This window comes from Nannospalax galili, unplaced genomic scaffold, assembly GCF_000622305.1.
Source record: "Nannospalax galili isolate Female #2095 unplaced genomic scaffold, S.galili_v1.0 scaffold263, whole genome shotgun sequence".
Classification (NCBI taxonomy): Eukaryota; Metazoa; Chordata; class Mammalia; order Rodentia; family Spalacidae; genus Nannospalax; species Nannospalax galili.
In genome coordinates this window covers 1418142-1440554 of record NW_008350402.1, presented here as the reverse complement: position 1 = coordinate 1440554, position 22413 = coordinate 1418142, and the positions used below count along the sequence as shown (strand labels likewise).

Sequence of the window (22413 nt, the reverse complement as noted above, 5' to 3'; positions counted from 1 at the left end):
TTGGTCTTTTTGAGACAGGGTCTCCCTGTAGCCCCAGCTGGCCTGGAGCTCACTATGTAGACCAGGCTGGCCTTGAACTCACAGAGATCTGCCTGCCTCTGCCTCCCAAGGGCTGGGACTACAGGTCTGAGCCACCACACCCAGCCAAGATAAAAGAGTACTTTTATTAAAAGAGGAATGTTCTGAGATTTTGGAAGCCCATGGTGATACATGGCTGTAATCCCAGTACTGGGGAGGCTGAAGCAGGAATACTGAGTTCAAAGCCAACTGTTTGGGTAGGAGGAGAGAAAGCAAAGGGAAGAGAAGGGAAAGGATGAAAAAGACAGAAAGAAAGGGAAAGAAGAAAAAACTATTACTGTTAGGTTACTGGTGGGCTCCTAAAATGCAGCACAGCATTCTAGGTGGGTTCAAACTTAACCCTGGGCAAGTCCCTGTTTATTGGGAGACCAACCAATCCTGAGCTAAAATGCACAGCCTATATCATGGAAGTTACCCAACCACCAAACTACCTATAAAAGATGTCTGATTTCCCCTGCTTGCTCCCGTTTCTCTGCTCCTGGAGAGGCAACCCAGCAGTCTGTTTGTTCTCAAATAAACTCCTGTGTGACACCCCACCCCATGGAGTTGTCTGGTCAGTGGTCTTCACTGCTCTGCTTTCATACAATTAGCAATTAAAAATGGTAAAACTTTTAAAGTTACTAGAATTTGAAGACCATTAATGGGCAAACATCAGATATGACAATGGAGAAATAAAATTGAACAGAAAGACTGAGGTCTAACTCTGATCAAGAAAGACAAGAGACAGTAAATGGAAAAGGAAAACTATTTAAGAACTGATACAGGGGCTGGTGAGATGAGCCCGATGACCCTAGGACTCCCAGGTGGAAAGTACTAATAACTGTAAGTTGTCCTCTGACTTACATGCCCCCAACGCATTAATAAATAATCAATGTTATAATTTTTTGGGGGGGTCTTTTTGAGACAGGGTCTCTCTGTAGCCCCAGCTGTCCTGGAACTCACTATGTAGACCAGGTTGGCCTCTGCCTCTACCTCCCAAGTGCTGGGATTAAAGGCGTGCGCCACCACGCCTGGAGTTATATTTGTTTTTAAAAAGGGCCAGAGTTTGGGGTCTAAGTGGGTGGCAAAGACAGGTTTTTGAAGAATCAGGAATAAAATTGGCATTTGACTTTTTCAAAGCAATACTGAAGGCTAAAAGATAATTTCTTCAAAATTCTCCCATAAAATTATTTCCAATACAAGATTCTACCCCTCAGATATTAATCAATTGTGATGAAATACTAAAGCATTTTCAGAAAAGCAAGAACCCAAAGGTTTACTTCCTAAACTTCCTGTCTCAGGAAGTTACTAAAGGCTATTTACTTAAACAAGCTGTGGAAAACCAAAAACAGAACAATGAATGACCCAGAAGACCCATGGTGCTGTCCTGGCAGGAGAGAAGACAGGCCCCTGTGCTATTTACGGAACCAATAAACCCCAAAGAATTAAACTTCCCCAGGAATCTCATGTTGGGGGAAGGAAGAGATTTCACACAGTTCTGACAACTCACCAGAGCACCTTGCAAAACAGACTGAAGTCTGGCGTCAATGATGGGACCAGCTACACTTTGACCCAGGTCCTGCTTAATTATGTCACCTCTTACCCTGTTTAAACCTAAACCTCTAGCCAGGTGTGGTGGCATATGCCTTTAGTCCCAGCACTTGGGAGGAACAGGCAGGCAGATTTCTGTGAATTCCAGGCCAGATGGGGCTACAGAGAGACCCCAAATACCATAAATAAATAAATGAATAAATAAAATAAATCTAAACCTCTTGATATCACCTGAACATGGACTTGGAAGGTCACCCACTGGACTCTTTATTTGTTCCTCCTCCCAATGTGGCCACACTGAATCCATCTTCTAATCTGCTCTTCATTATTACTTTTCTCTTTAATTGGTGTATTGGAGGTGGGATGGTTAGCAGAGACTGTCAGTTGGAACTGTCAGGGTCTAGGTTTTGACCCTACAAACTTTGGTAACAAGAACCATGAGAGAAGATAGACAAAGAGAAGTCTGAGGATAATAATGATGAAGTTCAACATTGCCAACTAGGCAGTTAAGGCTGGAGCAACAAGTTGGAAATTTCAAGAAAGAAGTTTCCAAGAGAAAGGAACGGCTAGCGACCTGATGTGGCTGATTGTCCAGAATTTAGCAGTTTCACCAGCATGAAGACACATCATTTTAAAAACAAGGTATTTTTAAGACAGAACAATGCTTACCTTTAGTAAAATAGGCAGTTGCATAGTTGCAGCACACTATGTGGTTCATTCACGGACAATATTTTACAGAGTCAAAACTATGAACAGGGAGCCAAATTTGAGATATTGGGAGAAGGGAAGCAGATCTACAGGAGAGGCAAGGTAGGGAAGCGTGCTGCATTGTTACCGTCCCCACACAATGCTACCTATTATAGTTATCTCAAAGATGAGGAAGACACTCAGAAAAGCAGAGGTAAATGTGGAAGACAGCTCAGATGTGAAATGGCTGCCTCTAAAGAGTAAGATTTGGAGGAAAAAGGGATGGAAAAACGTCTGCTGGTATTTTGGTTTTGCTTTGAAGTTACAAGCTTTATAGAACTAAGGGTTTTTAAAAAATAAATACATATGTAAAAATTTAAAAAATCACAGGCATGGTGGTACACACCTTTAATCCCAGCACTTAGAAGGCAGAGACAGGCAGATCTCTGTGAGTTTGATGCCAGCCCGGTCTACATAGTGAATTACAGGCCAGCTGAGCCTACAGGAAGACCCTGTCTCAAAAAGACCAAAAAAAAAAAAAAAAGTAAAAAGCACAGTAGACCCTTGACATTCTAAGGTATACACTGTAAGATCTTTGCAGTCTCCACATGCACAAACACTATACAGCATTCCACAAAAGAGCTGCAAGCGAAGGCAGCCTGGCAAGCAGCTCACCAAGACCAACTACTTGCCCTGATGCTCTGGCCTTCTAAAACAAGCCAACATTGTTCAAGATCCCAGAGAACAACCAAAATGACAAACTCTTCATCCACAAAAACCAAGGTTCTCTTGTGGCAACTGAGGGCACTATGCCATCTTGCTCTAGAAACTAGTGAAACAGTGAAATGCTTCAAAGCATAGCCTTGTATCGGTCATATTCTTTTATTTATGATTCTTGCTTATGTGTGTGTTACGTTGAGGGGAGTACTGTGTGTGGTGTGGGGGTATATGGGCATGCATGTGAGTACAGAGGACACTGGGAGTCCTGTTCTATTACTCTCTACCACATTCCCTTGCAACTGAACCTGGAACTAAGCTGGTGGCAAGTAAGCCTCAGCAATCCTCCTGCCTCTACCCTCTTCGGAGCTGGGGTTATGGGCCAGCTTTTAATTTGGGTGCTGGGGATTCGCGCTCAGGTCTTCATGCTTGCATAACAAGCACTCTTACCTACTGAGCCATCTCCTTCTTTTTTTCAACCTTTGATGACTTCCCAAGAGCAAAATGTATCATCTAAGCACACTTTCCCACTGAGGATCTCTGCTCTTTGCTCTCCTGTGTGACAACACAGATATTCAGTGAGGTGGCCACTGCCAGACTCCTACTTGCTCTATCAAGATTCAAGAGCCAACAGTGGCAGGTAGTAGCACACATCATCCCAGACCCACACCCAACTCACACGACCTAGAGCTTAAGGCTTTGAGGAGACTGAATAAAATGTAATATTGACCAGTTAGGTAGCTCCTGCCTTCCAAAATAAACTGATGAGTAGTAAGAGTCAGGTTCCAAAGAGGTGATTATTTTATAACAATATAACAATAACAGGGATGCACTAGGACTTGAGAAGTAAACTAAATGTTTTTTTTTGTTTTGTTTTGTTTTTTTAGATGTTGTACAAGCCTCAGAGTTGTATTAAAAGCTAAGAGAACGTGTAAACTTGGGTCCTATTAGAGAAAAGCAAGCCACTTTCTCTTTCACTATAGAGAACAGAGGCAGAGATTAAGTCTCAAGGGTCACTGTAATGGAGGTACTAGTGGTAGTAACAGTAAAGTACAGTACCTACTGTCACTCTCAAGCCTTGTAAATGCATACTTGCCAATCATTTTGCTAGGAACTTTTTTGTTTTGTTTTTTGAGACAGAGTTCCACTATGAAGCCCTAGCTGACCTGGAACTCTCTATGTAGACTACGCTGGCTTTGAACTTATAGAGATCCACCTGCCTCTGCTTCCTGAGTGCTGGACTAAAGCTGTGTGCCACCATGCCTATGGCCTATGCTAAGTACTTAAAAAAAAAAAGCCTCTATGTGTGTTCCTATGTGGGAGCACGCATGCAACGGCACACATGTGGCGGTGAGGACTTCAGGTATTTGTCCTTGCTTTCTACCACAGAGTCTCTTGCTTCAGGCTCAGTAAGAGACCATGTCACGCACAAGGAAGTAAGATGGAGAGTAAGAGAGCATGACACCCAACGTCTTCCTCTGGCTTCCATGCATACACACACTTGCATAAATATGTACACACCTCACTCCCATCCCAAACACACAAAGAATGGCCAACTAGGCTTGGACTAAGAGTTACCTCTAAACTATTTGTTGCTTAAATCTGGCCACAAAGGGTTTTACTGGCATCAACTCCCTGACATCTGTCATTCCACCTGTCCCCAATGTGGGATCAGATCAGAACAACCAGAACAGATTTCATCCCAGTGATGAGGGACAGTTGAGACCAAGCCACCAGATGGCTAATCAGTAATGTCTTCAGAGAAAACTGTTCAGAGGCAAGAAAGGAAGTTGTCAGAAAATGAACTCACACTAGGCATGGTGGTGCTTGTTTGTCACCCCAACATTTGGGAGGCTAAAGCTCAAGGACTATGAATCTGAAGTCAGCCTGTGCTTCATGTGGAGACCCTGTCTCAAGGCCAACAACAAAATAGAGCCATTTTGTGCTGGCCCTTCCAAATGTAACTAACAAAAGTCTGCTGGTATAACCAAGAGGTTATGGAAAGATGGTTCTTATGCACTGGTACCTGACACTAATTAAATGTCTTCTAAGCTTGGCTCCCCTTGTATGCTGTTTGTAATACTTGTTTCACACAGGCATATACCAGGAACCTTCACACCAAATCCACCATATCATTCCAATTTCCTCAAGACTGAGATCTAAAAACCAAGAGTGGAGAGCTATGATTGCCCTGGCAGAAGAGGAAAATTCAAGGTGAAGGGAGACACCTGTGTGCCTCCCTTTGGCTATCAAACTATTAAAACAACAGACCCCAAATAAGTAAAATGCCATGCTAGGAAAAGGAGGGGCAAAAGCTGTGGTGCCAGCCAGATGAGGCAGTTGCCTTCCAGGCAAGAGACTTCACACAGTTCCGGACAACAGAAATTAATGCTGACTTTTATTTCATCTTTCCTATAAAATTTAGCACCATTCATAAAAGGTGGAAACTTAGGAGGCTTTATTTCCCTGGTTTGGCCAAACTACAAATAAATCCTTTCTTTTATCATTTTGCTTCCTAATTTCTTTAAGAAGCGGTGGGATCATGGATCTAAATGGCCCCCTCCACAATAACAGTAACACAAAGTTCTCTGAGGAAACCACATCTGTGGTTTGAAGATTCTCCAGACTGACTAGAACATTAAGACTGTGGAGAAATGGAATGTTGCAAATTCAGAGCCAAAATGATCTTGGGCTATTGTTAGTCCTTTTTAATAGCCATTTACTACCAATCTCTGTATCTGACTCAACATTCTTGTGACCATTAGGTACAACTTTTCAAATATGGGCTGGTGAGATGACACAGAAGGTAAAGGCCTGGGGACCTGAATTTAATCATCAGACTCCACATAAAGATGGGGATTCACAGAGTTGTTCTCCGACCCCCACACATGAGTTGTGGCACACATGTCACATACACATGCACACACAAAGTTTAAGGACTAGAGAGATGGCTCAGCAGTTAACAGCACTTGCTGTTCTTGCAAGTAGACCTTGGGTTCGGTTCCCAGCACACACATGGCAGCTAGCAACCATCTGTAACTCCAGTTCTAGGGCATCTAATGCCCTCTTCTAGTCTCTGCAGACATTGAACGCAATTGGTACACATGCATACATGCACACAAAACACTCATTCACAAAATACAAATACATTTTTTTAATTAAAAAAAAATTCCAGCAACAATACCTCAATTGCAAAAAAAAAAAAAATAGAAAAAAAATCTGAATTCCTTTGATTCTAAGATGTCACTGACTTTGGCTGGACAAATGGCTCAGTGGTTAAAAGCAGGTATTTCTCTTGCAGAAGACCTGAGTTCGATTCCCAGGAACCACATCAGGAGACCCACCGCTTGAACTCCAAGGGTACTGCACTCACATGCATATACCACACAAACATAATTTTAAAAGCAAAAAAAAAAAATTTTTTTTTTTTTTGTCTTTTTGAGACAGGGTCTCCTTGTAGCCCCAGCTGTCCTGGAACTCACTATGTAGACCAGGCTGGCATAGAACTTACAAAGATCTGCCTGCCTCTGCCTCCTGAGTGCTGGGATTAAAGGCGTGCGCCACCACTCCTGGCTTAAAAGCAAAATTTTAAAGAAAATGTTACTTAGTGATAAAAGTAAAAGTACACATTGTTGCAACAAAAATTATTAATAAGAGCCCAGCATGGCGACATATGCCTTTAATCCCAGCATTTGAAGAGAAAAAGACAGGCAGATCTCTGTGAGTTTGAGGGTAGCTTGATCTGCATAGCAAATTCCAGGCCAGCAAGGACTACATAGTTATATCTTGTCTCTTAAAAAGAATTAACAAAATAATTTATCATGTTACACTTCCTCAATTGAACTTTCTGGCAATAGTGTACATCACACAGAAAGAAATCTAATCAATTCAGATATTAAAATATAACTATCTGCCAGGCGCGGTAGCGCACGCCTTTAATCCCAGCACTCAGGAGGCAGAGGCAGGTAGATCTCTGTGAGTTCAAGGCCAGCCTGGTCTACATAGTGAGTTCCTGGACAGCTGGGGCTACAGGGAGACCCTGTTTCAAAAAGACCCCCTCCTCCAAAAAAAGAAAGAGTCAATGTTCTGAGAGCACTATATGCTGAACTTACAGTCTCATCTACCCCCATTTCACTGTGCTAGGGAATCAAGGGGGCATGGTCTTTGTGTTATGACTTCTAAAACAAAGAATGTTTCCTCATTTATCCATTTAACAAATTATACATTAAAGGGGGTCAAGATAATTCACTAGCAAGAACCTAAAAGGCAGGGCTGGAGAGATGGCTCAGCGGTATAGAGCACTGGCTGCTCTTGCAAACCGGGTTTGGTTTCCAGCACCCATGTGGCAGCTATTTACTGTTCATAACTCCAGTTCAGGGGATTTGATACCCTCCTCTGACCTCCGTTGGCACTGCATGATACAGGTGCAGTTACGTATATGCAGGCAATACACTCATACGCATAAAATTAAAAAATAAATTTTAATCTTTTTTGGTCTTTTTTGAGACAGGGTTTCCTTGTAGCCCCAGCTGTCCTGGAACTCACAAAGATCCACCTGCCTCTGCCTCCCAAGTGCTGGGATTAAAGGTGTGTGCCACCACACCCAGCTAAAAAATATTTTTAAAAATAAAAAAAGAACCCAAAAGGATATGAGGGAGGAGGAAAGAAGGTCTGAGAGCTAAAAAGTGATATGGTGTAACACTAGGCATCAAAACAATCTAGTCAAAATAAGGCCAACCCAAGAACTATAGCTTAATTTGTATTTCATGTTCTTCATAAAACCAGTCACCTGAAAGAAGACAGATGCTATTTGTTAAGATGGCTGGCAACATTAAGATCTTTGATCCCACATGGTTTCTTACGATAATGACACTTACTGAGAAATAGTCTGTTTACTCCCCTTGAAGCTACGCTGGACTCTATGGCAAAAGTTATACTATGTGATATGTAAGGGAGGCCAGAAAATGATAGCTTTTGCCTTATCATTTTGCTCATTCCTCAAACCCAGCCACCAAGCTATGAGGCCTAGCCGAAGGTCAGCTGACAATATACTTCCACATATGTTAAGCTTTCCTTCAAGATGATGTCAGCCCCAGTTACTGACTATAACCACCACAAACCCCAAGAATCATCTCCCTGAGTCTAGTCATCCTCCAGAACTGTGAAGAGGCAATTAAATGAAGTTCTGAGGTGATCTGTTACACAGCAGCAAGTATCACAAACAATATAAAACTTGGTAACATTTTCTTACAAATCAACATTCAAAATGTACCTTTTAGAAGGTGGAGAAGGATGTCTGTCTACTATGTCTTTGGAAGAAACTGCTTTCTCTCCCATTCTTTTTTTTAGCTAGGGTCTCATGTAGCCCAGGCCGGCCTCAACTCACTACCTATCCAAGAATGACTTTGAACTTCCTTTTTCCTTTGTGACTATACATAGAAGGGGTGCTAAATATGTAGTATGTGTGCACATATAAATGAGTGTGTATGTGCCTGTGTGGATACTCTCCTGGAGGCCAGGGAAGGATGTCAGGTATCCTGCTCTATCACCTTCTGCCTAATTCCTTTTGTGATAGGGTTGCTCACTGAACCTGGAGTTAGGCTCTTACCAAGCTACAGTGATCCTGCCTCCATTCCACCATGGTGCTGGGGTTACTACATGATTATATCTGACTTTTTATGAGAGTTCTGGGGATTTGACCTTAGGTTTTCATACTTGCACAGCAGGTGCTCTTATCTGCTGAGCTATCTTCTCAATCAAACATGATCTTGAACTTCCTACTTCCACTCTGGAGTGCTGGAATTAAGAGGTGTGTGACACCGTGGCCAGTTTATGTGATGTTAGGAGTCAAACTCAGGGCTTTGTGGATGCTGGGTGAGTACTCAACCAACTGAGCTATATCCCAGCCCCTTCCTACCCATTCTTTTTTTTCTTTTTCTTTTCTTTTCTTTTCTTTCTTTTTTTGGTCTTTTTGAGACAGGGTCTCCCTGTAGACCCAGCTGTCCTGGAACTCACTTTATAGACTAGGCTGGCCTTGAACTCACAGAATCCTCCTGCCTCTGCCTCCCAAGTGCTGGGATTAAAGACGTGTGCCACTACACCCGGCCCTACCCATTCTTAATCCATGTAGTAAAGATCATACTGCCCAAGGTTCTGATAGGTGATTTAGGAAGACCTCACCAATCCGATATCCACAGTAGTAATCACCCTGATTGTTTTAGAGGTGAGCTGTATGGCCCATGCCACATTAATTGAATCCACTCTGTGGACTTTAACTGATGCTATCAAGAAGAAATACTGCTTTCACCCAGATACAAACTGTGAGGGAATTTGAATCTAGCACTGAGGGTAGCCATTTTTGCCAACCTGAGAATGAAACCAAAGCAAGAGAAAGTAGTAACCAAAGAATATGCCCTAGAAATACTAAGGCCCTGAGATCGTCACAACAAAATTTAATGTCATCATAGGACGTCTTAGCTTCATAAGCCAGTGAATTCCTCTTTTATTTTAACCTATTAGTTTGTTTCCATTACTACATGAAATATATGGATCTAGGTACTTCTATAAAGAAAATTTATTTAGCTGGGCGTGGTGGTGCACACCTTTAGTCCCAGCACTCAGGAGTCAGAGGCAGGAGGATCTCTGTGAGTTCAAGGCCAGCCTGGCCTACATAGTGAGTTCCAGGTCAGCTGGGTCTACAGGGAGACCCTGTCTCAAAAACACACAAAAAAAAGTTTTTTAGGTTAAAAGTCCAAATCGTTCTGGTAAGGGCCCTACCTCATGACATATGACAACACAATGCTAAGAATATAAACAGAAGATCACCAGAAGCTAGAGAGCAGGGAGGGGCCAGTGAGGACCTCCTCCTTAGCCCCACATTTTAATATGACTATACTGAAAACTAAGTTTCCAACATATGAATCTCCAGGAAATACATTAAACCATAACCAAAACATGCAACTGTTTTATGTTGGATCTTTGTCATGAAATAAAAGATGAAGCTCAAATTACACTTTCCAGAAAAAAAATACAAGTAATAAACTACTTTAAAACCTTTCTGGAACATTTACTTACAGTTATCTGTGTGCATGTGTGTGTGTGTGTGTGTGTGTGTGTATGTGTATGAGAGAGAGACACAGAGACAGAGAAGGAGAGAGAGCAAGTTCCAGGCCACCAGCTGGGACTACAGGGAGAACCTGTCTGAAAGACACACACAAAGATCTTTATGACAAGGAATTGAAACCAATCCATATCAATGGTGAACCTGACAGAAAAAGATCATCCCATGATGAGATCACCCTCAAATGGTAGCAAATTACCCCATGAAGGGAACTGAGGCTATACCCTAAAACAAGAGCAACAGCAATTACCTCATGGGAAGCAGACTGTGCACCTCAAATGCAGGGAAAACAACTTCTTCAGAATCACTTTGAAGAACCAGAACTGAGGGGCTAGAGAGGGCTCAGCAGTTAAGAGCGTTGGCTGCTCTTGCAGAGGACCTGGATTCAAATCCCAGCACCTACATGACGGCTCACAACCATCTGTAACTCCAATTCCAGGGGATCCAACAACTTCCTCTGGCCTCCATGGGCACTGCATAACACAGGCGCATTTATATACATGCAGGCAAAACACTCATACACATAAAATAAATAAAACTTTTAAAAAAAGGGAGAATCAGAACTGAGATGATGCTCTATCAGACCACAGGCCTAACCAACATTACCTGCTGTCAGTTGTGCAAATGTTCAATGTCTGCCTTTGTTTCTCTTTCCTACAAAAATCTCAAAGTTTGAACTGAGTGTGGTGATGCACACCTTTGATCCTAGTGCTTGGCAGGCAGAGGCAGGTGGATCTCTGTGAGTTCAAGGCCAGCCTGGTCTGCATAGTGAGTTCCAGGACAGCTAGGGCTACAGGGAGACCCTGTCTCAAAAAGGAAAAAAAAAAAAAAAAAAAAAAGGGGAGAAAAAGGCTTTAATTTCTTATACCAAGTTTACTTTCGAAGCAGTATGAATCATCACTCAAATTAATAATGTCTAGTATTTGACTTGCTGAGCTGGTTCTCACCATCTCTTCAAAACAGAATACACTGAATGTTATGCTACATGTGTTTAGTTTTTTTTGTTTTTTTTTTTTTGCTGACTTTCTGGGTTCCTGTTACAACTGAACCCTCAAACAGTGGGTTTTGTTTCTGTGTCCTCCTTCCCCAATTCTTGTAGGAGAGAATAAAACAGGACTACAAAGGTGAAAGCTTTGCAGTTTTAGAGGAAGATGAGGTTTAGTGGATTTTAAATTTTAACTGAATAATTAAGATGTACTGAAAAAAATCAATTACACCATGTTAACAATATATACAGGAAAAAAACTGAGGAAGCAATTCACTCTAGTCATTCTAAATTTAAGAAACTGAATATAAAGGATTTGTAAACCCATTTATTGAGTATAAAAGTAATGGATTCTCAAGTGTAATTAAAAAAATACTACCACTTAAAGTCTGTAAAACAAGAACTCTGCTAATTTTCAGTTATGTAAGAAAAATAACCAATTCCTAATAAGCTCTCTTCAACAACAAAGTTTCTCAAGAGTAAAGATAAATTTGTAAAATTCACTAATTACAATTACAATGAATTGAGTACAGCTCTTTTTAATTTTTATTTTATGTGTATGCATGTATTGCCTGCATGTAGGTAAGTGCACCCATGTCATGCAATGCCCACGGAGGTCAGAAGAGGCCGTTGGATCCCCTGGAACTGGAGTTACAGACAGTTGTTAGCTGCTATGTGGGTGCTAGGATTCGAACCTGGGTCTTCTGCAAGAACAGTCAGTGTTCTTAACTGCTGAGCCATCTCTCCAGCCTGAGTACAGCTCTTTTAATTGTACCACATTTTATTAAGTCTCAAATGCCAGTGATTATAAACTTCATTATTTTATGTAACACTAGAAAAGAAAAAAAGCTGTCATTTTTTTTTCTTTGTTCATGAGACACGGTCTAACTATGTAGCCTACGCTGTCCTTGAATTCACAATCCTCCTGCCTCAGAGCCCTGAGTGCTGGGATTGCAGGTGTGTGCCACCATGCCTGGCTAAACACTACCAATTAAGCTACAATATGCTTATGCCATCCAATATTCAAAGAAAGTAAAATGTCATAAAATAAGTTTTAGAATAGAGGAAATATTGGACCAATAACATACTCAAATACATTAGATCAAAAAGAAAATCATCTGCAGATAAAATAATCTTAGATACTAAGAACTTCCCATATCTACTATTACAATTATGTACTATATTACCATAAATTAGTGCTCCAACATAATTCCTAATCTGTTTAATAAAAGCTATTTTTTTACTTTTAAAAATTTATTTTTTCTTTTTTTTTTTTTTTAATGTGTATGCATGTATTGCCTGCACGTAAGTGCACCCATGTTGTACAATGCCCGCGGAGGTCAGAAGAGGCTGCTGGATCCCCTGGGACTGGAATTATGAACAGTTGTTAGCAGCCATGTGGGTGCTGGGATTCAAAACCGGGTCTTCTGCAAGAACAAGGAGTGTTCTTAACCGCTGAGCCATCTCTCCAGCCCCTAAAAGCTTTTTTAGCAGATACACAGAAAATAAATAAAATGAAAGGCACCCCCCAAAAAACTGGATCTTGACATTAAAAGCCACTATTCAGCACTGAAATTGATGAAGACTGTAAAGCTCAAGACTTGACCCAGAAACAGCTGGTCTTTTAGCATGAGAAGTTCACTCAGATAGACAAAAGATGCACTGTAGTGTTACAATCCATCCCACCTGCTCCAGACAAAACCTGCCTCCACTGAACAACCCTATTTGAGAAATGGCAAATACAGTAAAAATAAATAAATAAACCGTATGCTAGAAACTGACAGAGGGAAAAAGCATTTACAGCCAATTTATGTTTTTAAAAAATGAGCTGAAGCTGGGTGTGGCATTTATTCCCAACGCTTGGGAGGCAGAGGCAGGTGGATCTCAGTGAGTTCAAGGCCAGCCTGGTCTACATATCAAGTTCCAGGCCAGCTGGGGCTACAGGTAGATCCTTAAAAAAAAAAAAAAAAAAAAAAAAAAAAAAAAAGAGTTGAACGTTGACATGGAATCAGTGCTCTGAGTACTCTTTTCCCCCTTTCCTAGAAGTGTAGGCTGACTCAAAGTTTTGTATCAGCACCCCATCAAGTTTTGCCACTTTCATTGTCTTCAATGATATATAATTAATGCTTAGTACTTTAAATACCAAAATACCTAGATGCATTTTGCTGTCCAAATAAAATTTTAATACATTTATTTATGTGTGCATCTGCCACAGCACCTATGTGGAGGTCAGAGAACAACTTTCAGGAGTTGGTTCTCTCCTTCCACAAGGTGGGTTCAGGGGATCAAACTCAGGTTGCCAGAACTGTCAGCATGCCATCTCACCCACCTCAAAATAATTTTTTAATGCTTCCATTTGGATGGTCTGGGACAGACCTGAATTTTAAAAACACCCCCTCTGCACTTGGGAGGCAGAGGCTGGCAGATCTCTTGTGAGTTTGAGGCCAGCCTGGTCTACACAGCGAGTTCCAAGCCAGCTGGGGCTACAGGGAGACCCTGTTTCAAACAAAACAAAACAAAAACCAAAAACCAAACAAAACAAAACGAAAAACCCCACCACTTCCTCCATAAAATGCTTTTCCTCCAAATCTCATCACTCATCAATTCACCAAAGCTGCAGAATTTAGCTGAAGACACACTAATAAATCAGAATCCAAAGGGCCAGTATCTCCAGCAAACAAAACATTTTGTTTTGATACAACTTTTAGAGAAAAATGGTAAATTTTCAGGTAACGCACTCTTCAAAACGTCCTGGTGCATTTATTTAGCAAAACCCTCATCCAGTTTCCCTTACCTGGCAGATCACCGGCAGCAGTCTTCAAGTTTGCCAAGATTTCCAGAAGGGTTAAAGCAAATAGTGACCGTCTCCCTTGGGTGTAAAGGCTTTTCTCTAAAATGCTCTCCTCTGCCTGTCCTCTCCCTTCTCCACTGACTGGCAAATAAAAACAAAAACCTCCAGAAAAATAATGGGGTGCCCAGTTCACCTTTTAAAATCAAAGGCACATCTCATACAATCAGTAATGATGACAGCACAGTACTCACCCTCTAAAAATCCAAAGTACGTAACATGTTACTGCAACTTAAAAGCACAAGGACATATTTTGAAAATATTTTTGTTTCAATTTTTAGGAGTTTACTCATTTAAATTAACCAGACCCGGGGGCACACGACTAAGGAATCAAGACTTGGCTGTATCTCTATCTAAAAAATTGGTCCTCCAAGTTAAACACTTAAAATGTGGCTTCTACAGTATCTTCCACTATACGAGGATGCAGTATGACCATAGCAAATGGCATTTTGGAAAATAAAAGAAACTAACCTTCAAGCCCCCTTAATCCACTGTCTTAGACAGTTTTTGTGCAAAGCTGCCGGTTCTCCTGAGGGAGCGATGGGATGACTCTTACCCCCGCATCCCACGGCTCCTAGCACGAAGCCTGGAAGAAGTGGGCATTCGGTAAATGCCTACTGAACACTTTGGTCTAACAAGTTAGGGCATTCCAAAGCACTGACTCCACCCCGGTAGTCGCCACCGGAGTCCGGACTGCCTATGGCCTTGCCCCGAAGAACAGAAACCTCATTGCTCCACTCAGGAAGACCCGGGACCGGGGCAGGAGAGCCACCCACCCCCACCGCGCAGGGCAGCAGCTCGTCCGCTCGGCGTGCCCGGAGGCAGGTCCGGAGGCCGTTCCCACGCCATCCCGGAGAGCTCCGTCACCAGCTCGAAACCCGCAGGGCCACGCGCCCCTGCCCCACCCCGCGCAGACAACCGGGCGTCGGGGCACGGGGGACGCCTGCGCAGAAGAGCCCACCTCCCACCCGCCCTGGCCCCGCGGAGGCGAAGGGTAACAATACCCCTCGGCCGCAGAGGGGCCGGCCGGCTCCCGGATTATCTGCGCGCTCCCCCAGCCTCGGCGCGCCTCAACCGCCTGCATGTGAGCGCGCCGCGCGCGCCGCCACTCAGGCTGACAGGGTCGCCTCACCTGAGTCGGGCTCCGCCCCCCTGCTCCTCGCGGGAGGAGGCGGTGACCCTTCTCCAGCAGACTGACCCTGTAGAAGGAGGCGGGAACGTCCAGACTGGCTTCTCTGGGCTGTGATTTCCGCCCCTTCCGCCCGTCCCGCCCCCCGCCCGCCCCTTGGTTCGCTCCGTGTCTCCCTCAGTCGGTTCGCGCGGTTCTCTGCGAACCCGGCTGCGGCCGACCAGTTAACGGATGTGACGCGAGGCCTCTCCCCCTTCCCCCCAAGCCGGCAGCTGCCAATCAGCAGAGGGGAGGGCGGGGCTAGGCAGGAATGCAGACAGCCTTGTCGCGAACCAGCCTCCCGAAAGCCTGACCAATCAGCGGTCCTCTGCCTGGCTGTCTAGCTGTCTGTTTACTACCACCGGCCCCGTGAACGCCCGGACCAATCACCGTTTGCTTTACAACATGTAAGCCTATTATTAAAGGCCTCTGGGGGCGGGATTTATCACTAAGCAACTCCAGGTTAGGACGATAGAAAAGCGACTTTGTGCAACAACCAATCAAAATCCAGTATGGTTGAGGGAGGCGGGTCTCCTCTAATTGAGCCAATCACAGTTAGGGCTGGCAGTAGCGTGTCTCTCCATTGGCTGGTGCTGAGGGCTGTCCCCCTCCCTCGTGGCGCCGGCCCTGCGATGATTTGGGCTGTGTCGTCTGAAGTGAGTTCCCACCGCACAGTTGTGCGGGTTGCAGGCTGCTCCCGACTCGTAGACGTGAGAAAAGAGAAAAATGAAGTTCCAAGAAGCTATTTAAGTCTAATAAATCCAAACCGGCAGGGTTAAAACTCGGAACATGAAAGACCACTCGTCTGGTGGCACTTAGGCTGGACGCGTCTAGTCTTGGTGGCCCAAACGAGTGTGGGAAAGACGGATGCGACGGCTGTCTGGATCCGACTCCACAATCAAGTTTGCAGTTCCCACCACCAAACACAAACTGCAGGGCTCAGTGTTCCCGGCTTCGCAAAGGTTTCTGCAGGATCAGGAGGGAAAAGGAGTCCGGTGTGCTCGTCCCCCAGGAGGAGACACCCCTGTGTCTTCAGAACTTAACATCCAATACTATGTCAGCTTAGTCTCTCCCCTCAGAGTTTTTGTTACAGAGTTTGTTTTGTTACCGAAAAATCAGAGACCAACATCAGGTGAGGAGAGGGAGTTTAATTTCACACTAGTGGGACTGACCTCTTGATGTTTCCATAAAGGAGAGTCAGACCCCTTATTCAAGTTTTGGAGGGCTTTTATACTCATATGTGAGGAGTGCAAGCAAAAGGTACATAGCATATACATAGTAATCAAGTAAGTTAACCTAACAGAAATTCAAAAGCTATGAGAAACAAAGACTTCTATACTGGGTAAAGGTTACAGGAATGTGATAGCTTTGGAAAATAAAGCCTTCTATCCTGGTTAACCACAGGGGCCAGGGAAGATTCTTGTTCACGTCCCCATTTCTATCTCCAGGCTTTTCCTGCACCAGGAAAGAGTTCTTAATTACCATCACATTGTAAAAGCTTTAAGCAGCCGATGTGCTCTTCTATTTCCATAATATCCCCTCCTCTTCATCATCTTTATCCCATATGTTATTCAAGAGAAACGCTATGATATTCTTGACAAGTCACCTGGAGTCTGGTGGCCTCTCCTTCGTTTTTGATAAATTTACTGAGTATACTTATTATACATGTCCCTACCAGGAGGATTAATAGAATCACAGCTATTGATCCTGTTCGATAGCCAGAGGCCCCAAGTATTCCAGGAACCTTTTTAGAAAGACTATTTTCCCCAGCCTTTATTCTCTCGTAGTTGTCTTGTATTTTCCTTAGCTATGCCAGATTGATTTGTATAAAAAGAGCATGAATACATCCCTTTTCTGGCATCTCTAGTCTCAAGGATAAATTTACTGGCATATCTAAGGAAATTTCCAGTTCTCAGTTGAGAAAGAAACTGGTCATTTTCATTTGGGGGTCTTTACTTTAAAACTGTCTTGTCAAGCCGGGTGTGGTGGTGCACATTTAGTCCCAGCCCTTGGGAGGCAGAGGCAGGCAGATCTCTGTGAGTTCAAGTCCAGCCTGATCTACAAAGTGAGTTCCAGGCCAGCTGGGGCTACAGGGAAACCCTGTCTCAAAAAGACCAAAAACAAACAAACAAAAAGTAACTTAGTCTCTACCTCCTATTCTCATCACATTACCCTCTAAAGAGGATACCCAAATTCCTTGAGTGGTGCCTGTGAAGGAGAAATAAAGGCAAGAGTAGTTAGGCACAAATTATAGTCAGGGAACCAGGAGAAGTGAGAACAGGGTGAATTTCAAATGTCTAATTCAAAGTCCATTAGAAATTCTTGATGAGGACTTCCAAAAGCATCCATTTATTGGGGTTTTTTCTCATTTCTCATTTGGCCATGTCAGCTGGACTCAGGCTCTGTTTCTCAAGCATATAGGTAGACCATTGCTTGCTTTTCTATTACTGTGGTAAGACATTCTGACCAAAGCAACTTGGGGAGGAAAGGGTTTATTGGGTCTACACTTCAGGGTTCACAATCCATCACTGAAGGAAGTCAAGGAGCTCAGCAGAAACCATGGAGGAATGCTGTTTACTGACCCTTCCTGACCTAGACTAGCTTTCTTTCATTTTTCTTTAAAAATTTATTTTTATAGCCAAGCATGGTGGTGCACACATGCCTTTAGTCCCAGCACTTGGGAGGCAGAGGCTTGGGAGGCAGAGGCAGGAGAATCTCTGTGAGTTCAAGGACAACCTGGTCTCCATAGCAAGTTGCAGGTCAGCTGGGGCTACAGGGAGACCCTGTCACAAAAAGACAAAAATATTTTTATTATGTGTATATGAGAGTTTTGCCTGCGTGTATGTCAGTGCACCTGTGTTGTATATGCCTGTGAGGCTGAAAAAGAGTGTCGGATCCCCCTGGAACTGGAGTTACCTACAGTTATTAGCTGCCATGTGAGTGCTGGGAACTGAACCCATGTCCTCTGCAATAAAAGCCATTGCTCTTAATTGCTGAGCCATCTCTCTAGCCTGAGGCTGGCTTTCTTAAACTTAAGCTAGCTTTCTTGTACAGCTCAGAACCACCTGCCTCGGGATGGCAGGACCCACAGTGGGCTGGGCCCGCCCACATCAATTAGCAGTCAAGAGAATGCCCCACAGACTTGGCTAATCTGATGAAGAAAATTCTTCAATTGAGGTCTCTTGTTCCCAAGTGACTCTATAGTGTGTCAAGTTGACAATTAAAACTAACCAGGACAATTTGGAATAACAAGCCAGGCACTATTGAGAGGTCCTTTTGCTTGTGTGAACCTTATGGGAATTCTGTGACCTAACTAATATTTCAGGTCATCACACTGGCAACCATAGCAACAAATTACTTGTTAATGAGCACTTTTCTCATGTTGGTGGGACTATTCACGGTCTTTGAAGATAACCTAGTACTGTCTCAAAATTTAAAATATGCATTTATTCTCTTTTAACTCATGACTTCTTTCTAAAAATTCATGCTACAGAAAACACACAGATGCGAAAAAGTATATCCAAGGCTGTCCACCATGGCTGCTGAAAAAGAAAGGCACAGTCTAATTGTGTAGGTATAGGAGTTAAGGGTCCATATACAGGACTGGGCATAGTGGCGCACACCTTTTGTCCCAGCACCAGGGAGGCAAAATCAGGTGCATCTTTGTGAGATTGAGGCCAGCCTGGTCTACATAATGAGTTCCAAACCTGCCTCTGCCCCCAGAACACTGGGGTTAAAGGAGTGTACCACCATATCAGGTGTTAATTTTTAATTTTATAAGGCACCTGTATTAATTTAATTCTTACAACAGGTATGACATTAGTCATAATTATGAAAATTTTTAGATATTCAAATCATTAACAAAATTTTTCCTAATCTAACTTACCCAACAAAAGTATCGGTAAGATATTTGTCTTAGTTTGCTGTTCTGTTGCTGTGATAAAACACCAAAAACTTGGAAAGGGTTTATTTCAACTTATAACACCCATCACTGAGGGAAACAAGGGAAGGAGCTCAAACAGGAACCTGGAGGCAGGAACTGAGGCAGAGACCATGAGGAAGGTTGTTTACTGGCTTGCTTCCTCTGGCTTGCTCCACTATTTTCCTTATACAGCCCATGCCCACCTGCCCAAAGATGGCACCACCTCAAGGGCCTGGGCTCTCCTACATCAATTAGAAATCAAGAAAAATGCCCCACAGGCCAATCCATGGAGAAAATTCCTCAGCTGAGATTCCCTCTTCCCAGGTATGCCCAGGATTGTGTCAAGTTGACAACAAATTGAACCAGGACACCTCACTCCTTGTCAACACATGACCTTTAAAACATACTCTTTCATTTCTTGTCCATAAAACCTCATGCTAATATCACAATATATAGCACAGCTCGACTTAAAACTCCAAGTCCTTAGCCAGGTGTGATGGTGCATGTCTTTAATCCTAGCACTCGGGAGGCAGGGGCAGGCGATCTCTGTGAGTTCAAGGCCAAACTGGTCGACATGGTGCGTTCCAGGCCAGCTGGGGCTATGGGGAGACCCTGTCTCAAAAAAAAAAAAACAAAACAAAAACCCCAGTCCTTACAAATTCCATCACTTAAAAGTTCCAACTCTCTCTTGAGGCTGGAGAGACTGCTCAGCAGTTAAGAGTACTTTCTGTGGCCGGTGTGGTGGTGCACACCTTTAGTCCCAGCCCTCAGGAGGCAGAGGCAGGTGGATCTCTGTGACTTCTAGGCAAGCCTGGTCTCCATAGTAAATCCAGGCCAGCTGTGGCTACAGGGAGACCCTGTCTCAAAAAGACCAAAAAAACCCACCAACAACAAAAAACGCCACAGGTTCAGTTCTCATCACCCACACTGCAGCAAAAAAACCATCTATAGCTCCAATTTCAGAAGATCCAGCACCTTCTTCTGATATTTGCAGGCATTACATACATTTTAATTTTGTGGTACACTTACATGCATGTAGGCCAGACATATACATATATAATAAAAAGAAAATAACTAAAATAAAATTTTAAGTTAAAAAAAATCCAAAATCTTTTAACTGTGAGTTCCTGTAAAATCCAAAATAAACTACACACAAGAGGGAAGAACAAGGGTACAGTTAAAATCAGATCAAAGCAAACCCAAAATCTAACAAATCTAATAATGTAAACACCTCTGTGTCTGACCTCAAGGACTTGTTCATGATTTTATGGGCTACAAAGGGTTTGGGTAGCCCCAACTTTCTTGCTCTGTCATCAGCAGCACATGTAGCTTGTCTTGTAGTCCCAGGTCAGCTCCACTCCACACCTGCTGCTGTCCTTAGTGGTCATCTCCTGGTTCTGGCATCTCTAATATCCTGGGGTCTCCTGTGCAGCTGAGGCTGCACCTTCACTAATGGGCTTCTCCTGGCTTCATACAGTGCCAAGCCTCAGCTGCTCTCCATGACCCCTTCATGCCTTCAAAACCAGTACCATGTGAGAGATTGTCACACATTGCCAGGTTCGGCTTCCAGCTTGAGATGTATCCTTGGCCCCTTCTGGACCATAGCTTCTGTGTGCTGACTCTGAGGAAACACTCCCCAGAACATTTCACCTCACTGATCTCTTATTAAGCATAGCTGATTCTTCAGCCCCAGCTGAACCAGCATCTATTGTTCCACTAAAGCAAAGGTTTTATTTCTACAGATTCTTAATCCAAAATATCACACAAACAGCCCTGAAAGAGTCTTTACTTCCCTTGGAAACTTCACAAAGCAGGCTTCCATCATCTGCTTTGCTCTCCAAGTTCCCACAGCAGCTCATTAAGCACTGAGGCACTCAATGGTTTTCCAAATGCTTCTACAGTCTTCCAGAAAGCATCATGGTCACATCTATCATGGCACTACCCCATTCTATGATACCAATTCTTTACTGCTAATTGATGTAGAAGGGACAAACCCATTGTGGGTGGTTCCATCTTTAGACAGTTGGGCCTGGGCCTTATAAGAAAGGCAGCTGAGGGGCTAGAGAGATGACTCAGCGGTTAAGAGCACTGACCGACCTTGCAGAGAATCCAGGTTCCATTACCAGTACCCACGTGGCAGCTAACAAACATCTGCAACTCCAGTTCCAGGTGATCCAATGCTGTCTTCTGATCTCCATGGGCATTGCACAACAGTGGTGCACTTACACACATGCAGGGAATACACTCATACACATAAAAAATGAACAATAAACTAAGAAGATATTATAATCATGAGCATATTCACCAAACTGTGGTGCACCTGTCGGGAGCCGCTAATCATTCAGCTGTGTCAGGCTTGTTTACTGAGCGTGTGTTATGCACACCAGTATCTAATTTGCCTTATTAGGAGGAATATGTTTATATGGAGAGCCTCACAACACCTGCAATAGTGGAAGCCTTTGATCTGACTGCTCCCTGACCCTCAGATACAGGTGGGGAAATACAGCAGTTGTAACTAATTGAGTTCTTCTGTATAAAAAGACAGAGCTGAAATAAACCGAGGCTGGCAGTATTCACTGTGAGTCCTCCCAAGAAGCATTTTTTCTGTCTCCTTTCCTTTCTTTCAAAAGAGGGCAGAGAGTTAACAGAGACACATCTGAATTAAACAATACCATACATCAAATGGACTTAACAGACATCTACCGAGTATTCCACCAGAGCACCAAAGGACATACTTTCTACTCAGTACCCCATGGAACCTTCTCCAAATCGACCATATACAGGGGCACAAAACAAGCCGCAACAAATACAAAAAGATTGGAATAATTCAATGCATTCTATCAGACCACAATGCAATAAAGCTTACAATCAACACCAGAAGAAGCCCTAATCACCACATGAACACATGGAGATTAAACAACACACTCCTGAATGATGAATGGATCAAAAGAGCAATTAAGAAAGAAATAAAAGTATTCCTGGAATTAAATGAAAAGGACAATACAACACAACAAAACCTCTGGGACACGTTGAAAGTAGTCCTTAGAGGGAAGTTTATACCTCTAAGTGCCTACTTTAAGTAATCGGAAAGAACACAAAAAAATGACTTAACATTGCAACTCAAGACACATGAAAAGAAACAACAAATGAAACCCAAACCCAGCAGACAAGAAATAACAAAAATCAGTGCAGATATTAATGAAATAGCAACAAAGAAAACAATACAAAGAATCAATGAATCTAAGATCTGGTTCATTGAGAAAATAAACAAGATAGATATACCTCTAGCTCAGTTAACCAAAAGAAAGAAAGAACACCTCTAAATCAACAAAATCAGAGATGAAAGGTAAAATTTCAG

At 43.1% G+C, this 22413-nt stretch overlaps 1 protein-coding gene across 5 annotated transcripts in view; it reads right to left on the bottom strand.

Moving 5' to 3' along the window:
- The window catches only part of Zbtb5 (zinc finger and BTB domain containing 5), a 23484-nt gene extending 8271 nt beyond the window's left edge, over positions 1-15213 (bottom strand). Inside the window, exons 1-2 of one of the 5 annotated variants that reach the window (XM_029570733.1) lie at positions 14970-14984; positions 13912-14551 (exon numbers count right to left, since the gene is read on the bottom strand). The gene's annotated coding sequence lies outside the window, so the exon portion shown is untranslated. Of the gene's footprint in view, positions 1-13911; positions 14914-14969; positions 14985-15097 lie in introns of those variants that run through there. The other 4 variants (XM_029570734.1, XM_008847688.3, XM_008847685.3 and 1 more) reach the window with 4 other exon arrangements.
- Positions 15214-22413: the final 7200 nt, after the last annotated feature.